At 39.1% G+C, this 15,661-nt stretch overlaps 1 pseudogene; it reads left to right on the forward strand.

The window, feature by feature from the left end:
- Positions 1-14,707: 14,707 nt before the first annotated feature.
- LOC129534887 (protein orai-2 pseudogene) lies at positions 14,708-15,418 on the forward strand (annotated as a pseudogene).
- The last annotated feature ends 243 nt before the right edge of the window (positions 15,419-15,661 follow it).

Consider the following 15,661-nt stretch of genomic DNA (forward strand, 5'->3'; position numbering starts at 1 on the left):
AACTGTCACTTCTTGACCTACATACAGATTTCTCAGGAAGCAGGTAAGGTGGTCTGGTATTCCCATCTCTTGAAGAATTTTCTGCACATTTTTGTGATCCCCCCAGTTAAAGACTTTGGCACAGTAATAAAGCAGAAGTAGATTTTTTTCGGGGACTCTCTTGCTTTTTTGATCATCCAATGGATGTTGGCAATTTGATCTCTGGTTTCTCTGCCCTTTCTAAATCCAGCTTGAACATCTGGAAGTACTTGGTTCACATACTGTTGAAGCCTGGTTTGGAGAATTTTGTGCATTACTTTGCTAGTATGTGAGATGAGTGCATTCGTGCCATAGTCTGGTCATTGTTTGGCATTGTCTTTCTTTGGGATTGGAATGAAAACTGACATTTTCCAGTCCTGCAGCCACTGCTGAGCTTTCCAGATTTGCTGGCATATTGAGTGCAGCACTTTCACAGCATCATCTTTCAGGTTTAGAAATAACGCAACTGGAATTCCATCACTTCCACTAGCTTTGTTTATGTGATGCTTCCTAAGGCCCCGCTTGACTTTGCATTCTAGGATGTCTGGCTCTAGGTGAGTGATCACACCATTGTGGTTATCTGGGTCATGAAGATCTTTTTGGTATAGTTTTTCTGTGTTTTCTTGCCACCTCTTCTTAATATCTTCTTCTTCTGTTAGGTCCCTACTGTTTCTCTCCTTTATTGTGCTCATCTTTGCATGAAATGTTCCCTTGGTATCTCTAATTTTCTTGAAGAGATCTCTAGTCTTTCCCATTCTATTGTTTTCCTGTTTCTTTGCATTGATTACTGAAGAAGGCTTTCTGACCTCTCCTTGCTATTCTTTGGAACTCTGCATTCAGATGGGTTTATCTTTCCTTTTCTCTTTTGCCTTTAGCTTATGTTTTTTTGTTCTCAGCTATTTGTAAGACCTCATCAGAAAACCATTCTGCCTTTTTGAATTTATTTTTCTTGGGGCTGCTTTTGATCACTGCCTCCTATACAGTGTCATGAGGCACTATGTATAGGTTCATAGTTCTATTCATAGTTCTTTAGGCACTCTGTTTATCAGATCTAATCCCTTGAATCTATTTTTCACTTCCACTGTGTAATCATAGGGGTTTGATTTAGGTCATACCTGAATGATTTAGTGTTTTTTTCCTACTTTCTTTAATTTAAGTCTTAATTTTGCAATAAGGAATTCGGTAGGTGCCCAATGTGCTACTGGAGATCAGTGGAGAAATAACTCAGAAAGAATGAAGAGACAGAGGCAAAGTGAAGAAAACATCCAGTTGTGGATATGACTGGTGATGGAAGTAAGTCTGATGCTGTAAAGAACAATTTTGCATAGAAACCTGGAATGTTAGGTCCATGAATCAAGGTAAATTGGAAGTGGTCAAACAGGAGATGTCAAGAGTGAATGTTGACATTTTAGGCTTCAGTGAACTAAAATGAACTGGAATGGACAAATTTAATTCAGATGACCATTCAGATGACCATTTAATTCAGATGACTGTACAAGATGTGGGCAAGAATCCCTTAGAAGAAATGGAGTAGCCTTCATAGTCAACAAAAGAGTCTGAAATGAAGTACTTGAGTGCAACCTCAAAAAAGGCAAAATGATCTCTGTTCATTTCCAAGGCAGACCATTCAATATTACAGTAATCCAAGTCTATGCCCCAACCACTAATGCCAAAAGAGCTGAAGTTGAACGGTTCTGTGAAGACCTATAGGGTCTTCTAGAACTAACACCCCCAAAAGATGTCCTTTTCATCATAGGGGACTGGACTGCAAAAGTAGGAAGGAAAGAGGTACCTGGAGTAGGAGGAAAGTTTGGCCTTGGAATTCAAAATGAAACAGGGCAAAGGCTAACAGAGTTTTGTCAAGAGAGCACACTGGTCATAGCAAACACCATGTTCCAAAAACATAAAAGACGACTCTACACATGGACATCACCAGAGGGTCAGTACCAAATCAGATTGATTATATTTTCTGCAGCCAAAGATGGAGAAGCTCTATACAGTCAGCAAAAACAAGACTGGGAGCTTATTGTGGCTCAGATCATGAACTCCTTATTGCAAAATTAAGACTTAAATTGAAGAAAAAAAATATATATGTATATCTTTCATGTGTATATATATATACATATTTTAAGTGTGATATATACATATACATCGGAGAAGGCAATGGCAAGCCACTCCAGTACTCTTGCCTAGAAAATCCCATGGATGGAGGAGCCTGGTAGGCTGCAGTCCGTGGGGTCGCTAAGGGTCGGACACGACTGAGCGACTTCACTTTCACTTTTTACTTTCACATATTGGAGAAGGAAATGGCAACCCACTCCAGTGTTCTTGCCTGGAGAATCCCAGGGATGGGGGAGCCTGGTGGGCTTCCGTCTATGGGGTCACACAGAGTCGGACACGACTGAAGTGACTTAGCAGCAGCAGCAGCATACATATACATATATATAAAATGTGTATATATATATATATATGTATAAGATATGTATATATATATATATATATATATATATATATACATCTTTCAACTGATGAATGTCTAAAGAAAGTGTTTCTTTAGACATTCATCAGCTGATGGCCATTTAGGTTTTTTCTGTACCTTGGCTACTATGAATACTGTTGCAATGAACTTTGGAGTGCAGATATCTCTTTGAGATATCAATCTCATTTCCTTTGAATATATATACACATAAGTGGGATTGCTGGACCTTATGATGGTTCTATTTTTATTCTTTTAGTAATATTCATATTGTTTTTCCTAATTGTTTTTCATAATATCCATACCAATTTACCTTCTCAGCAACAGAGTTAGAGGGTTCTCTTTTCTCCACAGCATCACTAACATTTGTTATCTCTCTTGTCTTTTTGTTTTTTGTTTATTTTGTTTTGGCCAATCTTGATCCCTGTCCAGAGATTGAATCCAAACCATATCAGTGAAAGTGTCACATCCTAACCACTAGGCAACCAGGGAACTCCCTCTCTTGTCTTTTTGATAACAATTATTCTAACATGTGTGTGATAATTGCTCAGTATGGTTTTGGTTTACATTAGCAATGTTGAGTACTTTCTCATGTACCTATTGACTGTTAGTATGTCTTCTTCAGAAAAATGTCTTTGTCAGGTCCTTGCCCATTTTTAATTAGATTACTTTCTTTTTCCTATTGACTTGTATGATTTATTTATATATTTTAGATAGTAACTCCTTATTAGACACATGGCTTGCAAAATAGTCTCATTTTATATGTTATATATTTTATTGATGGTTCTCTTTGCTATGCAGAAGCTCTTTAATTTGATGTTTATTTTAGTTTTTTTATTATGCTTATTTTATGAGCATTACGTTGTTAACTTTATTTATTTTGTTTATGTTTTATTTTTTATTATGTTTATTTTTAGTTTACTTGTTTATTTTATGAGCATTACTTTATTTACTTTATTTATTTTATGTTTTACAATGTTTATTTTTAGTTTACTTGTTTATTTTAGTTTTTGTTGCCTGTGTTTTTTTGAGTTTTTTTCAAGAAATCCTTGCCAATGTCAATGTGAAAGAGTTTCTTCTCTATGTTTTCTTCTAGGAGTTTTATGGTTTGAGGTCTTACAGTTATATCTTTCCTTTTCTTCTTTGCTTTTCACTTCTCTTCTTTTCACAGCTATTTGTAAGGCCTCTTCAGACAGCCATTTTGCTTTTTTGCATTTCTTTTCCATGGGGATGGTCTTGGTCACTGTCTCCTGTACAATGTCATGAACCTCCGTCCAGAGTTCATCAGGCACTCTATCTATCAGATCTAGTCCCTTAAATCTATTTCTCACTTTCACTGTATAATAATAAGGGATTTGATTTAGGTCATATCTGAATGGTCTAGTGGTTTTCCCTGCTTTCTTCTATTTCAGTCTGAATTTGGCAATAAGGAGTTCATGATCTGAGCCACAATCAGCTACTAGTCTTGTTTTTGCTAACTGTATAGAGCTTCTCCATCTTTGACTGCAAAGAATATAATCAATCTGATTTCGGTGTTGACCATCTGGTGATGTCCATGTGTAGAGTCTTCTCTTGTGTTGTTGGAAGAGGGTGTTTGCTATGACCAGTGTGTTCTCTTGGCAAAACTTTATTAGCCTTTGCCCTGCTTCATTCCGTGCTCTAAGGCCAAATTTGCCTGTTACTCCAGGTGTTTCTTGACTTCCTAGTTTTGCATTCCAGTCCCCTATAAAGAAAAGGACTTTTTTTTTTTTTTGGGGGGGGGGTGCTAGTTCTAAAAGGTCTTGTAGATCTTCATAGAACCATTCAACTTCGGCTTCTTCAGCGTTACTGTTTGGGGCATAGGCCTGGATTACTGTAATATTGAATCGTTTGTCTTGGAAACGAATAGATATCATTCTGTCCTTTTTAAGATTGCATCGAAGTACTGCATTTCGGACTCTTTTGTTGACCATGATGGCTACTCCATTTCTTCTAAGGGATTCCTGCCCACAGTAGTAGATATAATGGTCATCTGAGTTAAATTCACCCATTCCAGTGTTAATTCTTTAACACATTTTGAGTTGACTTTTGTGAGTGGTGTAAAATAGGGGTCCAGTTTTGTCCAACTTCATTCTTTTGCATATAAATATCTAACTTTCCCAAGAAGATTTGTTGAAGAGATTATCTTTTTCCCATTGTGTGTTCTTGATGACTGTTAAAAATTAGCTGACCATATATTATGAGTTTGTTTTGGGGCTATCTATTCTTTTCCACTGGTCTGTGTGCTTGTTTTTTAACCTACAATTCTGTTCTGATTACTATGGCTGTGTAATATAGTTTGCAATCTGGACGTGTGATACATCCTGTTCATCTTTCTCAAGTTTGCTTGGTTATTTGAGACCTTTTGTGGCTCTATACAAATTTTAGGATAGTTTTTTCTATTTCTGTGAAAAGTGTCATTGGAGTTTTGATAGGGATTGCATTGAATTTGTACATTGCTTTGGATAACATGGTCTTAAAAAATTAATTAATCCTGTCAAAAACATGGGCTATCTTTCCATTTATTTGTGTCCTTGTCAATTTCTTTCATCAATTTAATTTTTAGTGTAGAGATCTTTCCCCTTCTTGTCAATTTACTTCTAATTATTTTATTGTTTTTGATGCTATAGCAAATAGAATTGTTTTCTTATTCTATTTGAGATAGTCCATTATTAGAGCATAGAAGCACATTGGTTTTTGTACATTGAATTTGTCCAACAAATTTTCAGATTCATTCATTATTTTGGTAGAGTCTTACAATTTTCTACACATAAGATCATGTCATCTGCCCACATTTATTACTATTATGGCATTATTGTCTATGTCTCCCTGTTGATCTGTTAATATTTGTTTAATATATTTACATGTTTCCATGCTGGATGCATAAATTTTATGATTGATACAGCCTCTTGAAGAATTGACCCATTTATCATTATATGATGATCTCTTTGTCTCTTGCTACAGCTTTGAAGGTAGAGTCTATTTAGTCTGTTATAAGAACCTATTTTGTCTGATATAAGAACCCTGTTCTTTTTTGGTTTCCATTTTCACACAATATATTTTGCAAACATTTTACTTTCAGTTTGTGTGTGTCCTTGAAGTTTATGTAAAGGGCTTTCCAACAGTGGCCACAGGACTGGAAAAAGTCTGTTTTCATTCTAATATCAAAGAAAAGCAATGCAAAGGAATGCTCAAACTACTTCACAATTGCACTCATCTCACATGCTAACAAAGTAATGCTCAAAATTCTCCAAACCAGACTTCAACAGTAAATGAACCATGAACTTCCAGATGTTCAAGTTGGATTTAGTAAAGGCACAGGAACCAGAGATCAAATTGCCAACATCCATCGGATCATTGAAAAAGCAAGAGAGTTCTAGGAAACATCTACTTCTGCTTTATTGACTATACCAAAGTCTTTGAATGGGTGGATCACAACAAACTGTGGAAAATCCTTAAAGAAAGGGGAATACCAGACCACCTAACTTGCCTCCTGAGAAATCTGTATGCAGGTCAGGAAGCAACAGTTAGAACTGGACATGGAACAGCAGACTGGTTCCAAATCAGGAAAGGAGTACGTCAAGGCTGTATATTGTCACCCTGATTATTTAACTTATATGCAGAGTACCTCATGAGAAACGCTGGGCTGGATGAAGCACAACTGGAATCAAGATTGCAGGGGAAAATATCAGTAACCTCAGATATGCAGATGACAACACCCTTATGGCAGAAAGCAAAGAAGAACTAAAGAGCCTCTTGATGAAAGTGAAGAAAGAGAGTGAAAAAGTTGGCTTAAAACTCAACATTCAGAAAACTAAGATCATGGCATCTGGTCCCATCCCTTCATGGCAAATAGATGGGGAAGGAATGGAAACAGTGACAGACTTTATTATTTGGGCTCCAAAACACTGTAGATAGTGACCGCATCATGATATTAAAAGATGCTTGCACCTTGGAAGAAATGCTATTACCAACCTAGAAAGCATATTAAAAAGCAGAGGCATTACTTTGCCAACCAAGTTCCATCTAGTTAAAGCAGTGGTTTTTCAAGTAGTCATGTATGGATGTGAGAGTTGGACTATAAAAAAAGGTGAGGGCCGTAGAATTGATGCTTTTGAACTGTGGTGTTGGAGAAGACTCTTGAGAGTCCCTTGGACTGCAAGGCGATCCAAGCAGTCCATCCTGAAGGAAGCCAGTCCTGAGTATTCATTGGATGGACTGATGCTGAAGCTGAAACTTCAATTCTTTGGTCACCTCATGCAAAGAACTGACTCATTTGAAAAGACCCCAATGTTGGGAAAGATTGAAGGCAGGAGGAGGGGATGACAGAGGATGAGATGGTTGGATGGCATCACTGACTCAATGAACATGAATTTGAGTAAACTCTGGGAGTTGGTGATGGACAGGGAGTCCTGGCATGCTGCAGTCTATAGGGTCACAAAGAGTTGGACATGACTGATTGACTGAACTGAGCTTAACTGAGAGACTTCCCTGGTAGTCCAGTGGTTAAGACTCTGTGCTCTCAATGTAGGGAGCCTGGATTTGATCCCTGGTCAGGGAACTAAATCCTACATGTGAAACTAAGAGTTTGCATGCCAAAACTAAAACCCAACACAGCCAAATAAGTAAATAAATAAAAAAGTACTTTTAAAATAAAAGCTTATGTGAGTCTCTCCGAGGCAGCATAAAGTTCTTGTTGTTCAGCTACTGTATGTCATTTAATTGGAGAATTTAAATAATTTACATTTAGAGTAATTATCACCATTTTTTAAACTGCTCTTTTATTGTTTTGTAGCTCCTTTCTTCCTCTCTTGCTATCTTTCTTGGTGAATTGATGAATTCTTTGTGAATTGATGGGTTTTTTTGATAGTGATATGGTTTGATTCTTTTCTCATTATTTATGTATATATTATATTTTTGCTTTATGATTACTTTAAGGGTTTCATAATATATCTTATAATTATAAGATGCCTTTAAAAACTGAAACTATTTAACTTAAGTTGCATATAAAGCTCTATACTTTTACTTGTTTTATGTTATTGATATCAACATTGCATGTTTTTATATTGTGTATCTATTAAGAAAATATTGGAGATAAAATTATTTTTAGTACTTTTGTCTTCAAAACTAGATGATAAGTGTTTAAAGTGATTTATACACCATCTTTGCACTATTAGAGTATTTTAGATTTGATTATATGCTTACCTTTACCAGTGAATCTTATGTTTTCATGTTTCCATGTTGCTAATAAGCATCCTCTTTTTTCAACTTGAAGAACTTATTTTAACATTTCTTATAAGACAGGTTGCAGCCTCATGGAGTGTAACCTGACAGGCTCCTCTGTTCATGGGATTCTCCTGGCAAGAATACTGGAGTGGGTTGCCAATTCCTTCTCGAAGACAGGTCTAGGGATAATAAATTTCTTAAGTTTTTGTTTGTCTGGAGAAGTCTTTTCCCCTCCTTCATTTCTGAGGGACAACTTTGCTAGATAAAGTATTCTTGATTGGTACTTTTTTTCCCTTTGTGCATTTCAAGTGTACCATTCCATTCTTTCCTGGACTGCAAGATTTCTACTGAGAAATCTGCCTATAATCTTATTAGGACTATCTTGTACATGATAAGTCTTTTTCCCTTGCTTCTTTCAAAATTCTGTCTTTGGTTTTTGAATTTTATTATACTGTATCTTGTTAAAGATCTTTTTGAGTTGAATTTGTTTGAGGTTGTGCTTCTTGTACATAGTTGGCCATATTTCCCCAGACTTGGGAGGTTTTCACTCATTATTTCCTTACATATGCTTTCTGTCCTCTTCTCACTGTTATCCTTCTGATACTTCCATAATGTGAATTTTCTTTCAGGTGATAGTGTCCCATAATTCATACAGACTTTCTTCACTCTTAAATTTTTTATTCATTCTCTCCTCTGAGTGGATAATATCAAGAGATCTGTCTTCAGGTTTGCAGATTCTTTTTCTGATTGGTTTTAATATTATTGAAGGTCTTTGTTTCATTTTCCTTTCATTCATTTTATTCTTCAGTTCCAGAATGTCTGTTTGGTTCATTCTTAGGATTTCTCTCACTTTGCTGAACTTCTCATTTTATTTATGCAATGTTTTCCTGAGTTGTCTATGTTCTCTTGACTCTTGCTGAGCTTCCTTAAAATAATTATTTTGTGTTGTTTTTCAGTTAACTCTCATATTTATGGTTCTTTTGGGTCAGTTTGGGAAGTTATTGTTTTTTTGGTGGTGTTATGTTTCTTTGCTTTTTCATGTCCCTAGTGGCTTTATGTTGATGTCTGTGCATTGGAGGGGGCAGTAACTTCTTCCAACCTTTTCAAACTTGCTGAAGTGGGTAGACTTTAACCTGATGGTGGCTGAAAGACATTGACTGAGTTATGCATAGTCTCTAGCTCCTGGGAGGGCACAGTGGCATGGTCTTTGTACATCTCCATCACCTGAGGTCAATGTTGGCAAAGATTTCAGACACCTTGCAGGTGGCGATGGTGGTTATGGTTGTTGGGGTCGTCAGAGGCAAAGATTGATTGAATTCTGTTATTCTTTTTCGGTCTGTGGAAGGAAGTTCCAGTTAAGTAGATCTCTCTTGGACAGATTTTGTGTGCTTACATTCTGCGTGGCATCAGAACTGGGGTCTTGGAATTAGGCACACATAGAACTATCACAACCCCTGGGTCCTTGAGCACAAGTGTTCTTGGGATGTCAGTGGTACTAGTTTTATGAGGTACAGACATGTACAGATCTCCCATGGAACCGTGTCTCATCTCTCAAGGTCTTGAAGCAGTAACTTGGTCCTGAGGGATGTGGATGTATCAGTGGTGGAGACTCGAAGATGACATGGTGCAGCAGACGACATGGTTTGGTTCAAGGGGACAAGGTACACTAGCATCACATCCTGGGGGAAGGTAGGTCAAGTCAAACTCTGGCCCCAGGGGAGCAGTTGTAGAAGAGTAGCAGCTTGGTTCTGGTGGTAGCAGCTCAAACTGTGACTTAGAATCCCAGGGACAGGGCACAGAGCGGCTGTAGTGCATCTCAATGATGGTAGGTCAAAGCCATGATTTAGAACCCCAGGGAAAGTTGCAGAACAGCAGCATCTGGGCCTGATGACGGCCCATTAAGGCCACATGTTGGGAACACCCAGGTGATGGGGTGCAAAGCAGCAGCAGTATGGTTAGGGCTACAGTCCTGACTTACTACCTGGAGACAGGGCGCAGAGCAACAACACTGCAACTCTGTTTGTCATGGGTCAAAGCCACAACTTAAGGACCTAGAGACAGAGTGCAGAGCAGCAGTAACTCTAATCATAAAGATTGCAAAGCACTGCAGGGCCCTGATCCTGGAGGGTTAGGCACAGTAGTTACTGGGGCCCTTGGGAGCAAGTCTCACTGCAACAACAATTCTAGCCCCAGGGAGGAGACACAACAGAAGGGACTCCAGCCAGCTCCATCATCTAGATGTAGCATTGGTAAAGATGTTTTGAGTCCTCAATAGCAAAAAATTGAAATATCCATATTGTAAAGCTTGTTGGTATCTTCCTGCTTTTCTTTACCTATGGGGTGAAATTCTAAGGGGGCCCCTCCTGGTGCCAAGCTTCTCTGGGTTGGTGGCTGGGGTGACACAGGTAAAATATTTCCTATGGTTTTCTATGTAGCCATATTTACTTTTTGAGCTCCTCAGAGTTTCTAAGACTTCTTCATTATAGCCCAGAGCTTTCTGGGAGAATTTTTGTTACTTTGCATTTTATTTATTGTTTATATAGTTTTTATGTAAGAGGCAAGTGTCAAGAATTCCTAGGCTTCCATCTTGCAGTTGTCATCTCTCTACTTTATTTAAAAAATTTGTTATATTTAAATTTTATACTTTATTTTGTTCTTTCTCATTTTATTTTATTTATCAAATCACTTAACTTCTCTAAACCACAATTCCTAACCTAGAAAATAAGAAAAACTGTACCTACTTGAAAAGAATTTTTTTAAAGGATAAAGCATGTAAATTAGCACTATATTATAGAATTTATAGTATTAATTTACATGCTTTATCAAATTATTTTCTTATTTATATTTGGATATATCTAGAGAGGAGCTTCCCAGGTGGTGCTACTGGTAAAGAACCTGCCTGCCAATGAGGGAGATGTAAGAGACGAACTTTCAATCTCTGGATTGGGACATGGCAACCCACTCCAGCATTCTTCCCTGGAAAATTAGTTTTCTCAAATCTAGAGACCTTAGTATATAATTTGCAAACTGTTGTTTGTTCTTCTCATGCAATTCTTCAAATACATTTAGATCAACTCTTTTCTTTGCTTCTCTTTTGTATAGCAATATCCTCTGTGTGTGTTTCTTCAGCTGGAAAATGGGAATGATTTAATTAGACTACCTCACAGGGCAGAGTGAGATAGGCACCCCAAATTTATCCCTCGAGTTGTTGGAAATGAAGTCCAACACTTCTTGCTCCCCCACTGGTGCTCCCTTAGCACAGTAAGAAAGGCCTAGTATAAGGACTCAATTCCTAATCTGGAAAATAAGAACAATTGCACTTACCTCAAAAGTATTGTTTTGAAGATTATATGAAATAAAGCTTCTTAATACATGCTTAATCAATGTTAGTTAATTTCAGACACATTCCATTCTTCTCCTTGAGATTAATGCTTCTCCTTTGCTTCAAAACTCTAATCAGTGGAGCATTGGTGGTATAGTGGTGAGCATAGCTGCCTTCCAAAACTCTAATCAAAATCTTTCATTTAGAGACTGGAGCAATAACCCTCAAAGCAGTTGGTGCACTGACTTATTCTAATAGGCAAAGGAAATGTCCATTTAAAAAAAATCCTATGTTTAAGGAAATGAGGGTAAAGAAAGTTTGTCTGTTTCTTGGACCAAGACAGTAGAGGTCTTCAGTGAATATTTTTCAACTGGATAACCAAAATTTTTTTTAAGGTGGTGAAAGGCGCCAAGGGCTTGACAAATGTGGTTCTCTATGGAAAAGATTTGCAAATTCCGTAGAATGTTCATTAGATTTGTAGGAAAACCTGGAGCTTGAAATGAGAAGTGGATTTGAACAACTGAATTTCTTTATTTATTTAAAAATAATATTGCTATTACATTATTATATATATAATCCATGTTCACTATTGAAAATATAGAAAAAACAAATAAGTAGGAAAAAATCCCTAATAAGTATTTAAGAGATCACGTTTTTCAAAAATTTGTTATATGGATATTCAGATGTTTTCAGGTGTCTAGGTATGTGTATGTATGTGTAAAATGCTAAATAATGAATAAATAAAAATTTTAACAAGAATGAGATTATGTTATTCATGGTTCTTTGTGTTTTTTCATCTATATCTTAAATATTTTTCCATGAAAAAAGTTCTAAATATCTTAAAAGCTTATGAAATTGCTTTTTTCATGCAATGTTTCAGGTTGGAGGAATCCTTTCATAATGCCTGCTGAAAAGTTCGTTTTTGTGTCAGCTGCAATATCTGCTGTCAGCTAATTATGCTATTTAACTAGGGGGGACACTATAGAACTGATTTTGGTCAAATAAGAAATCTAAGTATTGAGGAGGAATGAGATTCCCAAGTACAAGCGGTCTTTTTTTCTGCTTCCCTCAGCAGTCCTGAAATATTTTTTGAAAGTAAGCATAAAGAAATAGAATTTGCTCATCCCTTCAGGGGGTAATGACTCAGTTAAGAAACATCTCTCTCATCGGTAGTTATGTTGGAGGTGCTCATCATAATTTTCTGTTCTGTAATAAAACTTCACTTAGAAGTAGCTGGAAGGATTTCCACTTTTGTGGGAATGGGGATGAGGAGAAGGCAAAACCTCTGAAATGCTAGAAGTGCTGAGTGACTCCTATGTAACTGCCCAAGAGGACAGAGGCTCTTGTAGAGGACTTAACTACCTTCCTATACTAACATTTCTTGGAAGTCTGGGCCTGCTGGCTGTGATTCCCCAAATCTTGGACTCTCAGTCTTCATATGAGATGTTGCATATGCTTTCTCATTCAAAAGAATTCTAGAGAAGATCTGAGACTTTTGGAATCTGTTCTTCACATCCACAGTTTGAAAGTTTGTGAAGCTTTCTTGGCTGTTAAACCCCAAAGAGTGTAAATATGTACGATTGTTTCATATCATTTTTAAGGATGTTTCATGTTCTGCCAAATTAGAAAAAAAAAACAACACACACACACAACACATTTCTACTTCTTCCCTGTGGTATGGTGCTGTGTTAATGAAAACAGAGAAAGCCTGAAGAACTCTCCAGTGGCAGGTCTTCATTTTATGATTCTTCAGTGATTTCAAAATTTGGGGTTATTTCCATGCCAAAGGAAAAGTATTCTTTTTATTCTGCTAGTTTCCCTAAAATCTGAAACACCTCCAGACAGCTATTTTGGGGTCCCTGTCCTCACAATTTTTACATATAGTGTCCCTTTTTCTTTCCAAACACTAGTGTTAGAGACTCTGCCATAAATTATACTGAATATTAGTCCACCCATAACTTACTGACAAGTTTGTCTTATTTCAACTCTTAGACACACCTAGTCTTAGACACACCTCAAGACATACCCTAAGACACACTTTAGCACCTACTTTTAGACACACTGATGAGGTGTGTAAGAAAAAGAAGCAGAAAAAATAAACCATCATTTTCTGGGTGATTATTAATACTGTACTGAGAAACTTGCATATGCTACCCAGATGTCCGTTGATATTATCTTGTGATTTGAGATTTCTATAATTTTGGCACAAGTCCTCCAACATACATTGGTAGGTCTAGCGCTGCCCCTGCAGTTTCTGTGAATCCTCAGGGAATTATGGTTTTATAATAACACTTGGTTTTGAGTTCCTGTTTCCACTAATCTCCCAGATAGTTTTTTCTATCTGACATCTAGCTAGTTAGGAAACTCTGTTCCTATCCCTTGATTTCTTCCCAAATTGCTCCCACAAGCAATGCGTAGCAAAGAGCACACTAGCAACTTGGAATCAAAGAGAGAGTTTTCACTGATACAAAATGAGCAACTTGGAACTTAATTTTAGACATGCATCTTCTTGTAAGTCTTTTGGCCATACTGCTACAAGGAATTTCTCACTGGTCATCTTATTCCACAAGCTCCAGAGCATACTTCCATGTTGCTCTCTCTCTCTCTCAAGGCTTCCCTTATATCTTCGTGCTACTTTGTTTGCCAAGTTCCTCTAGAATCACTCTCCCCATACTTAATTCTCTTGTTTTATTGCATGAAATAATGATTCTCTATCCATTTACTTATTGTATTAGTATGCTACTGCTGCTGTAACAAAATACCACAGACTGGTTTAAACAACAGAACTTATTTTCTCACAGTTCTGGGTGCTGGTAGTCCAAAAGAACAAAATGTCAGCAAGGTTGGTCTCCCTTCTTGGCTTGCAGATGTCACCTTCTTTTTGGATCTTCATATGGCCTTTTCTCTGTGGTCACATTTTACTGGTATCTTTTATTCCTCTTATAGACACTGTTGCTCAGTCGTGTCCGACTCTTGTGACCCCATGGACTGTAGCCCACCAGGCTTTTCAGTCCATGGGATTTTCCAGGCAAGAATAATGGAGTGGGTTGCCATATCCTTCTTCATTATAGACACTAGTCCTGTTGTATTAAGTACAACCCTCATGGCCTCATTTGCCTTAATTATCTGCTTAAAGGCAGGACATAATTCAGTCCACAATACTCATCTTAAGGCCTGTAATTTTTTATCCAAAGACAAACTAACATAATATGAAAAATATAAGCCCACAGATACTGGGGACTCACCCTTCAGAAATATCTACAGAATAGTAGATGCTTTGAGATTTCAATCTCTCCATTCTCTTCTCTCCTCTTCTTTCTTTTCTTCCTTTTCCTCTTCTGCATCTTTTCCTTATCTCCCTCCTTCTTTTTTTTCTCTCTCTTCCTCTCTTTCCAGTCTAGCAATAGACGATGTAGTAGACTAAATAATAGGCACTCCTAATGCCAGGTTCTAATTCCTGGGACTTGTAAATATTACTTAAAAAAAACATACTTTGGGCGCTCGGCACCCCGGCCGGGCCACCGGGCCACGCCAGAGCACCTGAGCCAGAGTCGGGCCGGGAGAGCAAAGCAAAGATCGCCTGGCCCCCACCATGAGCGCCGAGCTCAACGTGCCCGTGGACCCCTCCGCTCCCGCCTGCTCAGAACCTGGCCACAAGGGGCATGGATTACCGGGACTGGGTTCACCGCAGCTACCTGGAACTGGTCACCTCCAACCACCACTCTGTGCAGGCGCTCTCTTGGAGGAAGCTCTACCTGAGCAGGGCCAAGCTAAAGGCCTCCAGCCAGACGTCCGCGCTCCTCTCAGGCTTTGCCATGGTGGCCATGGTGGAAGTGCAGCTGGAGACGCAATACCATTACCCGCGGCCGCTGCTCATCGCCTTCAGCGCCTACACCACGGTCTTGGTGGCCGTGCACCTGTTCGCCCTGCTCATCAGCACCTGCATCCTGCCCAACGTGGAGGCCGTGAGCAACATCCACAACCTCAACTCCATCAGCGAGTTCCCGCACGAGCGCATGCACCCCTACATTGAGCTGGCCTGGGGCTTCTCCACCGTGCTGGGCATCCTGCTCTTCCTGGCCGAGGTGGTGCTGCTCTGCTGGATCAAGTTCCTGCCCGTGGATGCACGCCACCAGCTGGGCCCCCCGCCTGGCCCCGGCGGCCACACGGGCTGGCAGGCCGCCCTGGTGTCCACCATCATCATGGTGCCCGTAGGCCTCATCTTCGTGGTCTTCACCATCCACTTCTACCGCTCGCTGGTGCGCCATAAGACCAAGCGCCACAACCGCGAGATCGAGGAGCTGCACAAGCTCAAGGTGCAGCTGGACGGGCATGAGCGCAGCCTGCAGGTGGTGTGAGAGCATGCGCTCCCGGGCGTAGCCGCCGCTGTGGCGTCTGTGTTGCTCGGCCTGGACCGGAGCTCGCCTGTCTCCTGGACAGTGTCAGACGTGCGGATGGCCAACCGGGCCGCCGAGTCACTGCCAGACGGTTCGAGACCAAAGTGCTACTCCTGTCTTAATGCTGTTAAGACCTGGCTCCTTTTCCCTCGGAGGATGGAACTCTCAAGTTAAAGGGGAGACTGATGGCTAAGAGCTCAGGGC

Source organism: Moschus berezovskii, chromosome X, assembly GCF_049115385.1.
Source record: "Moschus berezovskii isolate FMDL1 chromosome X, NW_MosBer_1.0, whole genome shotgun sequence".
Classification (NCBI taxonomy): Eukaryota; Metazoa; Chordata; class Mammalia; order Artiodactyla; family Moschidae; genus Moschus; species Moschus berezovskii.